Source organism: Vanellus vanellus (genome assembly GCF_965231255.1).
Source record: "Vanellus vanellus genome assembly, chromosome: 9".
NCBI lineage: Eukaryota > Metazoa > Chordata > Aves > Charadriiformes > Charadriidae > Vanellus > Vanellus vanellus.
In genome coordinates this window covers 23,377,437-23,392,141 of record NC_138914.1, presented here as the reverse complement: position 1 = coordinate 23,392,141, position 14,705 = coordinate 23,377,437, and the positions used below count along the sequence as shown (strand labels likewise).

Sequence of the window (14,705 nt, the reverse complement as noted above, 5' to 3'; positions counted from 1 at the left end):
TATTCTAAGTACTTGAATGAAAAAAGACTTACGTAGCTGGTTTGAAGTAAGTACGAAGATAATTCGAAACATTCAGATTCTCTTGTGTTCATATAATTTAACTGCTTAGAGTCCCATAAATTATCACTTGATGGGCCTTAAGATTCTGTTTCAGTGGAATTTGTTGAGTACTATCAAAAGCAACTGCACAAGTTAAGAAAGAAATACAGCTTCCAATCTAACTGACAAATGCAATATTTCTTTCAAGAAAAAAAAAGACAATTGTCCACATAAATTATAATTGCTTTCTAACAGGAAGCAAAAGATGTTTAATCTGTTTCAGAAGAAGTAGAAATTAGTCATACACAGATCAAAATCTATTCATATGCAAAGATTACTCATCTATAAATTGCAGCTGCTTTCAGATGCAGTGTTAGATTACTTGCTATACCCTGAAAATAACTGCAAGCCAGTATAGATGCTTATGTATATTTCTTTCAATTACTTATGCAAAAATGCATTTGTTGGATGGCACTGATGAAGCTCATGATTTTCAAATATTTCCTTGTCCTCCACAGTGATTACTCAAAGCGTATCTGTTCAGAAAGAGAACTCATCAAGAATCTTTCAACAAAATGCTTTTTTTACTGGAAAATGAGATTCAAAGCCAAAAGCTTCACATGGAAATGAATTTATTTTGCTGAAGCTTTTGTCAGGAAAGGTTTCAGTGTTCCAAGACAAAGTTTCTGGTTTAGATGAGAGACATCCCTTCATTCCAAATTATCAAATAATGTAGGCCAACTCCTTGGAACAAAATAAGTTCCAGGATTTTGCTCCTATTCATGTGTATTTATACAAAGTAAACCAGTTCCATCAGGAGAGAATGAAAGACCTATTGAAAACCAGCCGCCAGAGCTGGGTTTGGGTATCCAATTTGGTTATGGCAGAACCTGGGGGTCTAGGATGTAGGTAGGAGACTTTACCCCTAATGTTTGTTCTGCTTTATTGAAAAGCTTCAAAAATGGTCTTGGCTTTACCCTCTAAAACTTCCTAGGGGGCTCTTCACAAAACAATTCCACCCTGTGATTAAGTAACCCCTAATCCAGAAAGAATTGTTTTGCAGTTTCCAAATACAGTTGCACTGTTGCAGGACTCAAGCTAGGAAATACGAGATGTGCAATCATTACGGCTTAAATAAGCTTGGATTCCTCCCTTCAGATGAAAGTAGTGAAAAAAGTAAAACCTGAAGAAAGCTAATATACATATATGTAGAACTTGCAGCTCGCTCTGTAAATAGGTTTATGCAGTTGAATTATTCAGTAAGCTTAAGTAGCAGAGAACTAACTTCCTTTAAAGCAGAAGCATCCTGCTTGAGCCTTTTGTATACAGCACCACAGCAATCCTCGTTCTCAAGGGTCTGCAACTAACTCTTTCTCCCCTAGCACCATCCCCTTTCAAACTAAGTAGAATCTAAAAGCCCTGCCTCCTCTCTCTCCAGTATGCTTTGTGATGGGAAAACGACCGAATCGTAACTCATTTTCATTTCCCCTCGTGGTCCAGTCTTGGAGACATCACTAAAAGGGAGAGATCAAACCTGACTTTTTCTTGGGGAGCGAGGGAAAGAAGAAGAACCAAACCAAACATGTATATTACGTTTCCTGAATTGTTTTCCTATAAATGACTGAGTTCTATGTCTCTGGCTCCATGCCTCCTCCTGTATTTCAGGGACTTAACCTTCGGCTAGCACTCTTTATACTACCTATGCATAGGCTCTCAGTGCTGAATGGCTGGAGAATATCTTCAACTATAAATTTGGTGCTGGTACTGCAGAATTAACCTCAGAAAGCACAGGCTGGATCCCAAAGTATCCCAAGGAAGAAAACTTCCACAACAGCAACAACAAAACCAAGAAAACCATATGAAGAGAGTGTGTGTGTATACTTATTTATTTGATTATGCCAAGAACTCTGAACTTGGGTCTGTAATGTTGCCAGTTCTCCTAAACATAGAGAATGCAGTTTGCCTTTGGGGTTCTGGAACTTTTGAAACTGCCTGATAATAAAGGCTTCCAGTAACACCTCACGCTCTGTTCTACCGTCCTATCTGCTTACATCAGTTAGTGATCCACTTGAGGACAACCTCCCTCATCAATACTTCAATACTTCTTGTAGCCAGCTTTCATTTAATCATGGGTTTGATGCCCTTATTTATGTTTCTGTTCCTTGTGGGTCGCAGTGTGCACCTGCTTTTACCACAGGCTTGAGATGGCTTCTAGACTGGAGTCCTCCAGCCAAATACAGGAAAGTCCAAGTGTTCTTCAGTCCCCCTCCACGCTGAGAGGGAGAGCAAAGCTCAACTGACCCACCGTTTGCAGGAACAGTAGGGAGAAGGGATGAGGGCTGGCCTGGACTTCTGCACACTTTCTGCTTTTCTTCCTATGAGTGCTGCAGTAATGATTCTGCTTCCTGTTTAACCTCAGCTGAAAAGAATCACGTTAGGTGCTGAAGGAGAGAAAGAAAGGTCCATCTGCCTTGTGAAGTGATGACCAAGATGCTTTACCCCAGGATTTGGGAGCAGCCGATAGCCAATTTCCACAGACAGGGCTGAAAATGATGTGAGAGCAGGAGCTGCTGCATTTCCAAGACTGGCTGAATTACAGGGCAGAATAATTTTACTCTTGGTGGCATCGTGAGAAGTAACAACACTGTACTGTCAAAATTCAAAGGACTCGGGGACTATAGTCTGTTCCTCAAGCCAGACCAAGATTATATCATGGGTGAGCAATAGTACTAACGATATGGGGAAGAATTTCCCTTTGCAGGGTTAAACACTGAGTTGTTGTTATATGACTAGATTTGGGAGATCAGAGCTTAATGCAAACAAAAACTTGTATGTGGCCAGAGAATTCAAGATAAGTTGTTGCCACATAACTTTTTATTTTAAACTACCCACTGGAAGTCTGCATACATTTTCAAAAAAGATTTGTAAGCAATACTACTTGCTGTTCTCCAGAACTGCTGGAATGTTTTATCTCAACAGTGTTTAATTGTCTTCCCCATTAAAGATTAGATGAGTCAAAGTAAGAGAAAACTGCGTGTCGCAGGACAGCTTGGAAACAAAGTGGTAATCAGCTTTATTCTTTAGGGAACTTGCTGGTTTGTGACAGCCTTTGCATTTCATACTTCTCAGACACTTAGAATTTTGGACCAAATAGCCTCTATAAAATAATGTCAGAGGGTCAACTGAGGACCTCTGCAACTACTGCAACATGAGCTGAGTGTTAATATTCTTCCTTCTTTTACAGGCCACAGGGAAAACAGGGTTGCTAGCCAGAAAAGTGTAATGTTCATAATATTATAATGTCACCTCAGTATGCTGAGAAGTGAGCAACTCTTCATTTTGATTCTGTTTATATTTTGGACAGCAAAAGCAGATTGTTTATACTGCAAGTGTGCTAGCAAAACTCTCCCTAGGTAGACAAATATCTATCTATCTATCTATCTATCTGAGATTTTACAGTTGTCTAGAACAAATGTACAAATGATATGAGTGGTAAGAATGCAAAAAAACCCCAAAACAACAACCAACTTAAATCAGAACCAGTTCTTCCCAGTGGAAAAGGTTATGCATGTATATGCTTTTGGAGACTGTGCCCTTCTATGATGAGTTTCTCTACTGGTTACTGAGAGTCTTTTTCCCCTCTTCGTTCCCTATGCCCCATAGCAAAGAAGGGAGGCAGATGCCTCAGATAAAGGAGCAGTATGTTATTTGCAGGTGGGACTTTCTCTTACATGTGTGAAGTTTACTGTGCATGGACACCTACATGTGCTTGGCCCAGGAACATCAGTGAGGCTTACCCCTGCCTGACTCCCACAGTACACTTTGCCTCTCATCCACCAGAAGTGGAATAACACTTATATAGCTGATTCATGGCTGAAGCGGGAATTTTATGCAGTTAATAGTTCTGTCTTCTATTCTAATATGTTCTTTACTCCTTCTTCCTGTTCAAAGAGTTAAATGGTTTTTTGTTGTCGTTTTCCAATGCCTCGCTCTTCATTAATACAATTTGTTGGTTTGGGCTGGGATTTTGTAGCTTTCCAGTGTTACAGGCATTAGAGATATTTTTTTCTTGTTGATACTCCAGTTATGTCCAATGCTAGCAGGAATTCCGGCTTATGAATAAGTATGTCCCTCATATAACCAATGTTGATGCCTCATAAACAGTTGAAAGAACAAGGGAAGCATGCCTGTTTCAATTTCAAGGACAGAAAATTGAGGCATCAGGAGGCCACAGACCCTTACTGAACAAAACGTTTTCCAAATATGTTCCAAATATTAGAAATGAGTCCTCATTACAGCAATACCCAGGAGTCTTGTGATGTTTAGCTTATCTGTGCTTCATCCTTCCTCATGGAGGTATGAAAGTGTAATGTAAGAACAAAGAGCAAGACTGCAAATTGGAAACTGAAACTGTCTCTCATGTCTCATAGAGACAACCTCTGAAATCTGCTTTGCAGCGTGACCTACCTTCCAGAGGCTCTGAACCTCTTGGTACTGCTTTGGGCATAGCTGGAGCGTGTTCTGGTAAACACGCAGTGGGTTAGCAGCCTGCAGAAGGGCAGTAGGTATGGATGCTGAGGTGGAGCCTGCTTAAAGCAGCTCTGGAGATGGCTCTTTCAGAGCCCTTTAGACATAGCCCAAGTACAGGAACACGGGCAAAACTCGCAGTGGAGCTGACGATTTCACCTTAGTTTTTCTAGTTCAGTGTCACCAAGTCCTGTGATTTCCTGGAATCACGTGAAACTGGTGAGGACTGGTATCAGTGATATTGTGAGGATATGAGAAGTTCCAGCTCCACTGTGGATTTCAGCCCTCCACAGGACAGAACTCTTCTGAAAAGCTGCTTTCCTTCTTTCTGTACCACTACAAGCCGCAGCAACAGTAAGGCTAGGGTGAGAAGCAGAACTAACCCCTGTTAGAGCGAAGAGTGACATGTGAGGGTGTGAAAGAGCTCTTGAATTCGAGGTCAAGTAAACTTGAGAACGGTGGTAATAATATGACATATGCTATTGCCTTATCTTTTGAGGATAGCTGAGGGAGTAGAAACAAAGAACCCTTCCCAAGGGACAGATATAATCCTTCAACGGGATATTTTTTTTTCTTTTGGTGTAATCTCACAGTTTTTATTCAATGATTTTGAAGCTACCCAGGTGCGGGTAACAATGGATATTCCCTGTTATTGCCTTGCTACTTCACAATTTTTCCCAACTGATGCATTTTTACTAACAAAGTAGTTTTGGCATTCTTGAAAATCTCTCTCTTGTCTTTAACTTAGTCTCGGAGCCAGTAAAGCATTTAACATCTGCTTAAGCATATTTCAATTACTCACCTAAGTGACTTGACCAAGTCGTTTCTGGTAGAGCCACAATTTGAGCCTTTCACTTCTTTAAATCCAATGCCTTTGTAGTTGTTGCTCATTATAATCTACAACTTGCTATAATATTGTATATATTTTTATTGTGCATTTTATCTTAAAACCACATTATTTCCTTACTAACACCTAGCTCTATGAAGAGAATTAAATGGCATAAAGCATCACACTTGAATATTCAAGTACTCTAGAAGAAAAGAAAACCAGAACTAATGGAGCTGGATAATAAGAGTAACTTCAAGAACCAGGTGCTGTGACAAGCTCCAAAGCCACACAAGTCTGTTGCTGAACTCATCAATGGTGTTATGATGTGGTAGAAAGAGAAGATAACACAGAATCTGTTTATGGGCTACTTTAAATTCAAGACCAGGTCTAAAAGATGGACCTGGCAAGTCATGTGCAGCTCATAATAGAGCCACTTCTTTGTTTTGTTTTTTCTTAAAGGAGATTCTAAAATTTTTTTTCTTCTCTGGCCATATTCCATGCTCCTCTCATGTGGTTTGAAATATCCAGCCGCTTGGCCAATGATCTCATCCATCAGGGCATATGGAATGACGCTCTTTGCTTGCGTTAGTGTATTAGCACACTGCACACAGCTATTAATTTTCTCTAATCATTCACAGCTCAGCACTGTAGTGTGTGTTTTCCAATATACTCTCATGGAAATCTTGAAAGTTGTTTTATTTTCTCTTTCTGGCTTCCTTAGAAATGTTTTAGGATTACATTTTTAATAAGATCTCTTCAAAATACTTCAGACTTAGGAAAACCTTTTCCTGGAGCATATTACTACAGGAGTGGGAGGGCAGGCTGCAAAACCGAAATGCAATCCACTGCCCTCTGCTGCATCTCAGATTTCCTGGGTACCTCTATAAGCATATATGGCAGAAAAGCAACAGACCAAAAATCCTTCATATTTGAGAAGTTATGAACCTACTTCATGAGGACAGAATTTCATAATGGGGTTGCTTAACACTCCCATACCTAGTTCTGTCCTTGAACAGAAGACATTAGGTGGCTATATGACGATGCATTTAATGCAGAGTAACTTTTCCAGAAATGAAGCTCTTATCCATTACTTCTGTGCAGTGCTTTGCACTGTTATACCAAAGTTAGTATAAGATTTTTCTACCATGGGATACTGATGTAAGCGTCAAATGCATCCAGATGAATGCTGCCCTTGACCCGATTCAGTGCACTAGGGCTAACCTTTTTGTTGGTTTGTGTTTTTCCTAGAGTTTCACTGAATATAAGCTTTTCAGTTTAAAAAAAGCAAGGATTTACTCCATGTTCACATTACATCACTTCATGTGACTACTTCTGTGGCTATTTTTGTAGCCTGTGGTCATATCGCTTAGTTCCTAGAATCAGGATGATAAATTTTAACACTGAACATTTATTTAGTTAGTAAGCTTCTGTATTTTTTTGACTGCAGAGTTCCTCATTTTACTTCTCTTTTGAGCCTGGCTTTTCTGTAAACTGTCTGTTTACTATGCTGGGTGGAGTCTGCTATACTTTCCAAAATACCTGCATGGGAAAATATTATTTCTTTTTCTTCTCTCCACCCCTTTTTTTTGGTGTTTTTGTTGGGGATTTTTTTTTTGTGGGCAGTCTGGGATGCTAATCCTGTGTGCTTTAAACTTGCTTTCTAAAAACATGCTGCACACTTTAATGCTGTTTTGTGGTGCCAAGAAAAGTGCTATGTATAAACAAAAACTCTGAGACCACCATCTTTTTATATACTCTATGTATCTTTATTCCAGAAGTTAACACCCTAGATGTTTCTTTAGGTAGACCTGTCAAAGATTTTCAGGTTATTTGCAAAATTTTTGTCAATACAGAACAGCTTTTTAACCCTTCAAATTAAACCTGGTGATATTTCTGCTTCACTGTAAATACTTTTTCTAAGTATTTTTATGTCACATTGCTATTTTTTTTTTCCTTCCAGTTTCTGTGTGTCAGAGAAATGACTGTTTATCCTACTTAATTAAACAAAGGTCAAGCAAGGGAAAACATGCACTCTCCAGAGTTTTGTGAGGATTTTGTGAAGGAACAAGAGCATCACTAAATCTGAGCCATAATTTTTCTAAAAAGCCTAGGCAGTCCTGGATAAGCAGAGCAAGATTCTGACAACTATGGAGCATTCAAAGAAAAGATCTGGAACTAAATCTTGTGCCCTGAATCCTTTTCAAATGAGATGTGCATGATTTAAACTATAAGTAATGTGTATCAATAGATTACTTATTCTTCTTGGTCAAACTGGGATTAGTCAGAACCCTATACTTTAGGCACATTTTGGACACAGAAAATCTGCCCATTTGGTACTTCAGTAATTGGACTAAGAGGAAAGTAATCGACTGGCCATTGAGGACGGAAAGCGAGCAAAATCAGATCAGCACAGACCAGAAATAGGAAAGGGATGAAAATGTCTTGAAATTACTTAACTGAGATGCTGTCACTTAAAACTGACAAACTCTGATACTATTTTTGTAATACTGGCTGCATTTTGTAAAAATAGAAATTAACTTCAAAACAACTGTATGTACCCCTTTGGTGAGGATTTGCTGTGTAATTCTGTCATACTTCATGTACTTGCTACATACAGTAAAACATTAGGATCTGTATTTTAATATTTCAGAGATGCATATAAGTTGAAATCTGTTAATTCAGTTTACAGATGTCATCTCTAAATGTGGTAGTCACATTGTGAGAAGTCCCATTACACAAATGGAAGGCACTGGCTTTGTTAAATTAGTTCTGGAACTGTCCAGTTGTACTCCGTCAATAGGGCATGTGTTCTGCTTTCACTGTGGTCTGTACCGAGATAATACAAAACCAAAATCTGACCTGTAAGAATACTTCAATATTGTTCAACTCTAGCATATCTCATGTAGCCATAAGTGTTTGGCAATATAGTGAAACTGCAGGACAATTGTTGCCAAGAAATGAAGATGATTTTTGTTATACAATAAGAATTATTGGGGGAAGTTGTATAGTTGGATACAGAAACAACTGGTTGCCACTGCCTCTCTATTTTGTTCCCAATCTCCCTTGTTAATTCACTGTTTGCCCTTACACAAAACAATCTCTCTCTTTTAATTTTGAAGTAACAGCTAAAAGCATAAAATACTTGCAGGTGGTTTAGAGTTTAAAGATGCCATTCTAGAGACTCTACATAATCTACTGATGTTAATTAAAAAAAAAAGAAAAGAGAGCTGAAAGGATCATTCCCTCCAAACCTAAGAAGGATAAACTGCAGTTCTTGTTTCTAAATGAGTATTTAAAAGCATTTGGCTCTGGTATTTTAAATACAAAATCCTAGTAAGGCGAACACAAAACCCAAAAGGCAAATTACAGAAAGCATAAAACTATAGAGGACTTTTGAATGCACAGATATACATTGATTGCTATGACATGGGAGGTCACAGTAGGGGAAAAGCGCTTTTTTGTTTGTTCCAGTACTATCACTGGATTCATTGTGGACTGTGAAGTGCTGTGAGAACCTAAGGTAGGAAATGCCTACAAATACATACCAGAGTACCTACCTCCTGAGTTTGCTTAATTCTTATTCAAATCTATCTTTTTAGTCCCTACAAGATTACTATATCCAGCATGTGAGAGGTACTTGTCTCATAAAAATAACGTTATTTTTCTCTGTCATCTTTTTTTTTTTTTTTCCCCAGCTGAAGAGTCCTAATCTAGTTAGTTGCTTATCATGTAGAAGCTGGTTTATAGCTCTCAAAAATCTCTGTGCCCTTTTCGGTTCCTCATTTAATTTTATTAAACATATATTCTGGCACAGGAACAGATCTGCATGCTGTATTCAGAATGTGGGTACATCCTTGATTTATACAATGCAATAAGCACTCTCTTCTCTTTTGTTCTCAGCTCTCATCCTGAATTCCTAACATTGTTTCTCGTCTTAACCATTGCTGAGCACTGAGCTGGCGTTTTTAGGGAGCTATTCACAGTAAATCCCACATCTCTCTATCTGGTTGACAAGAGCTAAACCAGAACCCCTTACTGTTTACATATGACGTAGGCTGTCTTCTCCTAGACTGTTGCTTTGCATTCTCTTGCATAAGATTTAATCTACTATTTCATAGTCTAATATTGTGCTTTTTCAATGTATAGTCTCTAGTCTCAACTATCTTGAACAACTGTGTTTATCAGCAAACTTTCTTGCCTTCTTACTCCTATTGTTCTTTTTTTATAATATTTTGAAGAAGTCAAAGAAGTTTTTTCAAACCAGACAATACTTCTTACACTACAAGTAAATTAATTATAACATATGTGGAATTTATGAACAATACACAAACCAATTTAGCAACTTCAGCTCTGATTGTATATAATAATATTGCAGCTTATGTCAGTGTGATAAACAAATGAGTGAGAAGGTTATAGCCTTTGAGATATACTTTGCATATGCAAAAAGATACTCTTTCTGGGATTACAGAGTTTCGAACTACTCAGGATGCAGTTTCACAAAACAAGTAATTGGATCTGTAGGCTTCTGCCAAATGGGGAGATTCCAGTCTCCGCACACCTCATCCACTCGCTGAGCCTTCCTGCATAGATCGAGAAGTGCTGGGACTGTGAGATTAGTCATGAAAACATAAAAATCTGATTCACCACGCAGTGCTGTGACTGCTAGATCCCGTGTGAGAGAAGGGGCAGAAACGTGCAGCTGAGGCTGGAAGGGGGAAAAGGGACTGTCCTTTTGGCAGCAGTGTATAATTCGACTGTGTTACATGTATTGTTAAATTGCACCTAAGCCCTAAAGCATAGCAGTGCTCCTACTCTTTCTTTATAGAGGAGAAACATGAGGTGCAGAGAACTTAACCAAATCCACACTTTTTCCTCCATCTGACAGTCAGGAATGTAGCCCAAATGGTCTGATGCAGTGTGAAGCTCTAACCCCAGACAAAAAAAATCACGAAAAGCTTGGCTGCATTGTCAGACCTGTGACTGGCTTTGAGCACGCCATTTGTGATTGTTATACAGGTTAGTATTCATGCTATTTATGCTGAAAGTGAAAGCTTGTGTTAGAAAATTAAGCCAAAGAATGAAAAGTTCTCCAATGAACTACAAAGACTGATTCAGTTAAATCTGTCTGGTAGTGTCTAATTTTAGTAAGAATAACTTGTAAAACTTCTGTTAGCCTAATTCTATAACGTCTATGAATTGCAAAGTCCTCTGCAACCTCTTAATTATAAATAGATAAATGCACTTGGCATTCTCAGTGGGAAAGCCTACTGGGTGGCATACATCTAATGCAGCACAGATGATGCAACAAGTTTGGAACTGATGGCAGCAGTGAAGTGGGGGAAGAGGGAAAGGTATGAAGGCAGATAGTGATTAAGGCTGCCTGATAACAGTGGCCTTTTTGCTGTTTGTTTACTTTTGTAATATCAATGGGAAATCAGAATAACAAGTTCAGGTTAAGCTTAAAAATAAAGCAGTTCAGACTGTTTGAAGGTAGATGCTAATGTAACTGAAAGCAGCCGTATAGCATATCAACAGCTGCTTCAGTATGACATACTGACATTCATAATGACATTCATTTATTCTGAAATGATAATGAAGATCAAGGGTGTTATGCCTTGTAGTAGATAGTTGTGGTAAGAATAGCATCTATATGGCTTATTGCTTTGAAACTTTTCTACTGCATTGTTATTGTGAAAGAATAATTCTATATTCTCTCCTTCTATGAAAAATGTTTCCTTGAAACTGTTATTCTTTCTTTTCCTTGAATGAGGAATGCACTATTCAATGTGAAAACTACCTATTCCATAAAAAATAGTTATTTTTCATAACCTACATAAATGATTATTTAAAATACTCTCAACTATGGCTACCTAGCATTTTATATCCTTGTCAAGTCTTTTTTTATAAAACACTATTTTCAGTATGTTCTTATTTTTTTGGAAAGACCGCTTAGGTTGCTGGCTCAGCAGAATAATTGAATTTACTCAGGATTATCAAATTCTACAGTACTAACTGCTTCCAAGTAGCACTTTCTTACCAGGAACTTGAACTGCAAAGCAAAGGTAATTAGAACATATTGGCTTTTTGCCAAATGCCAAGGTAGGCTTCCTTGGCAAACATCAACTCAAATGTTTCATATAAGTTGTTCTACAGCAGTTCCACTCTCCTCTAGGAAAAGCTATTTTATAGAAACGGAGTCCTAGCAATCCTTACTTCTTTGCTATTTTATTATCTATGGTTCCATATCACTATGCAGCGGTAGCATATTTGTTGTAAATTCTTTCCATTGCTCACGAAGCCACACAAGCATCTTTAAGAATTCTCTGAGGAAAGCTTCACTTCCTAGAAAAACAACCAACAAAAAGCTACCAGGAAAAGTAACCAGAAGATTTTTAATCACTTGACTCTATTTCCTACCCCTAAGAGCAACTAGTATTTTCCACATGTTTAAGTGAAATACTCAAGTGAATTACATGGCCTGTATTAAACTAAATAAGTCTGTGATCTGTTATTTTAGATTAACTATATTGTGTCAAATATGAGAACAGATCCTATTTCTTATCCATACTCAAAGACTTCCTAGGATTGCTACAGAAATGAAAATTCTTCTCAAATAGGCCTGTTGTATCTTCTGGTCACTTAGCTGTGAGATTTCATTGTGTTTTTCAAATGTATGAACTAGCTGCCATCTCTCACTCCTCCTGATAAATAAGTTTCTTAAATCCCATGTTTTAAATATAAAATAATAGCTAACACGTGCACAATAACTCAATGCCTTTAACTTGGTGTTTACTGTAGTAACACTCACTACTCTCCTCCAGAGACCAGAAAAATTGGGATATATTGAAACATCAGATTTCACCACTGCAAGGTCAAATTGTTACAGTTATGGTAGTGCGTGATGCTAAAGCTTTGCATTGATAATGTTTAAATACTCTAGACTGCTCTAAGGTGTGTTCAAATGAAAATATAATTGCACTAAGGCTTGGCACATATGGTTACATATTTGTGCATTTAAAAGTAATGGACCACCTTGGAGAGAATCCGGAAGCAAAGCAGAATGCCAGATGCATCTGGAGGAGATGAGTTTTCTTTCTTATAGTCAATTTACTAATAGAGAGTTTACTAAATTTAGTAAGTTCTGTCCTCTGTGTCCTCTGATACTGGTAGGTAATGTGTTTGGGTTTGGTTGTTTGGTTTGGTGTTTTGTTTTTTTTTTAATCCTTATGTGTTCTAAGGTTGTGTTTGGTTTGGTTTGGTTTTGTTGTGTGGTTTGGGTTTTTTTTTTTATCCCCTATCTCAAAATTCTATGCTAAATCTTGCCTTCCTACATCTCTCTGAGCTACATGAAGATGGGTAGGAAAGCACAACTGTAGATGTTAAAGGGTGAAGCGTAGTAATTATGCATAAAGTTATAAAACTAAACAAACTCAGTAATATGCTTTAGTATGATAGGTCTAAAAATCTGAGGTTAGACCTTTGTATCAATGGAAATATTCTGAACTCTCCCAGATATAAATAAACCAGGTATGAAATATATATATTATTATAAATTAACAAGGTAACCTATATTTCAAATATTCTAGAAACTTCCTTATAAAAATATGCAATATTTAAGAATAAGCGTAGTTGACTGTATGTTATCAAATGCTAAAGAAGCCTAGGAATAAAAAAGCCAGATCATTTTGCTTGTATTCTTGTCAGCTAAGAGCATGACTCTACTTGAAAACTTGATAAATCAAAATCCATTACTTGGGGAAATAACTTTATTGCTTTGTACTGAATGTTTCACCCAAATATTTAGTTAAAATAACTAATCTTGAAGTCTGTGATTCTGAAAGCTACAAAAAGTCAGATAATGTACCCAGAATGCCGGGTGAAAGCTTTTGAAGACTGCATGCACCAACACAAGGTATCTTTGGCCATACTGTTTCTTAGTCACTGTATGGCCCTCACAACAGGAGGAAAAAATCCACTCTGGTTTATTTTCAAAAGACAGTCTTAAAAGAGGTATATCTGTTAAGTATGTCCTGGGGAGATGTCTCAGCAATTGATCCTCTTCAGATAGCAATAATGCTTTTGAGTTCCACCCCACTTGCCTCGGGAAAGATTTAACTTTACTTCAATTACAGAACCATCATAAAGCACCACTGACCCTATAATACTGCAAGTAATATTCCGTTTAGAATTAAGGTAATAGCATGGCTCGTATATAAAAGAATTAAAATGGTGGTATGTTGAAGTCATCAACCCACAAGTTGAAATTGCAAGTAAATATATCTTATATACTGGCAACAAGAATTTGCTATTCCTTTCCCTCTGTCAAATCTATGTGTATCAGGGAAAAAAAATACCCTTTTTTTTTTTTTATTTCTTGTCTGAAAGTTAGTGTGTGAACATAGAATCAGGATACTCCAACTCACAAAAATGTCAGCAACACTTACTTTATGAAGAACAGGACTTGAGTCCCCCCAAAAGACTTTGCCTTTTTTTTTTTTTTTTATTTGGCCTTACTGCCAATTAACCTGTTGTCTCAGCAATGTTTTAGCAGCTACTTAAGTTGTTATGTCACTGTTCTGTTTAGATGAAATGCAGAAGAAAGGCTTACATAATTTGTTGCTAATAGCAAGCTTCTGTCTCCACCAGAAATAAGTTTGAACTTAAGGAATGTTTGAATAAATTAATCTGAATACATCTGAGTATTAGATATACATCTAGAAAGTATTAAAAATACTCAGGTACAACCAGACATGTTGATACTCATTTCTCTGCAATTGCTGAAAGATTTAACAAATCTACTAACACAGCATACTAGAGTTTTGCAGTGAGGCATAGCAATAGACTTGTATGTTTGCATTCCTTTGACCTGATGTCTTTGCTAATTACTGTTCAAGTAACCTAGTTGTTTTGCTCATAGCATTGTTTTGGGTTTTTATTCTCTTGCAAAAAGAAATTTTTTGAAAAAAGTTCTTACAAAAATCAGACTAAAATGAAGAGCATCTTGTATTAGAAGCTTTAAACATAATTAAATTGCCTTTTCCACTGGAGGAAAAGAATATCCTGATGCGTATAATCAATTCAATTACCACTGTGCAGTCTGAGAAACGAATTTGTAACAATAAAAAAACCTTAACATATTAAAAACATCTGACAAAAACATCCCCCACGTTTATAATCAGAGACTAAATTAGCCATATACATATGCAATTTTTTTAAATGGCATACCTACACTGGTGTACCATCCTACAGAGCTTCACATGGTGAAATCTACTGATGCGTTTTGCTGCTGACAAGAATAATGCTGATACCT

The 14,705-nt window shown here is 37.4% G+C and overlaps 1 long non-coding RNA gene across 1 annotated transcript in view; it reads right to left on the bottom strand.

Moving 5' to 3' along the window:
• Positions 1-14,705, bottom strand: part of LOC309675633 — a 36,974-nt gene that overhangs the window by 15,374 nt on the left and 6,895 nt on the right. Inside the window, exon 2 of the long non-coding RNA XR_014269515.1 lies at positions 14,621-14,703. This is a non-coding gene — a long non-coding RNA (uncharacterized lncRNA). The remainder of the gene's footprint in view (positions 1-14,620; positions 14,704-14,705) is intronic.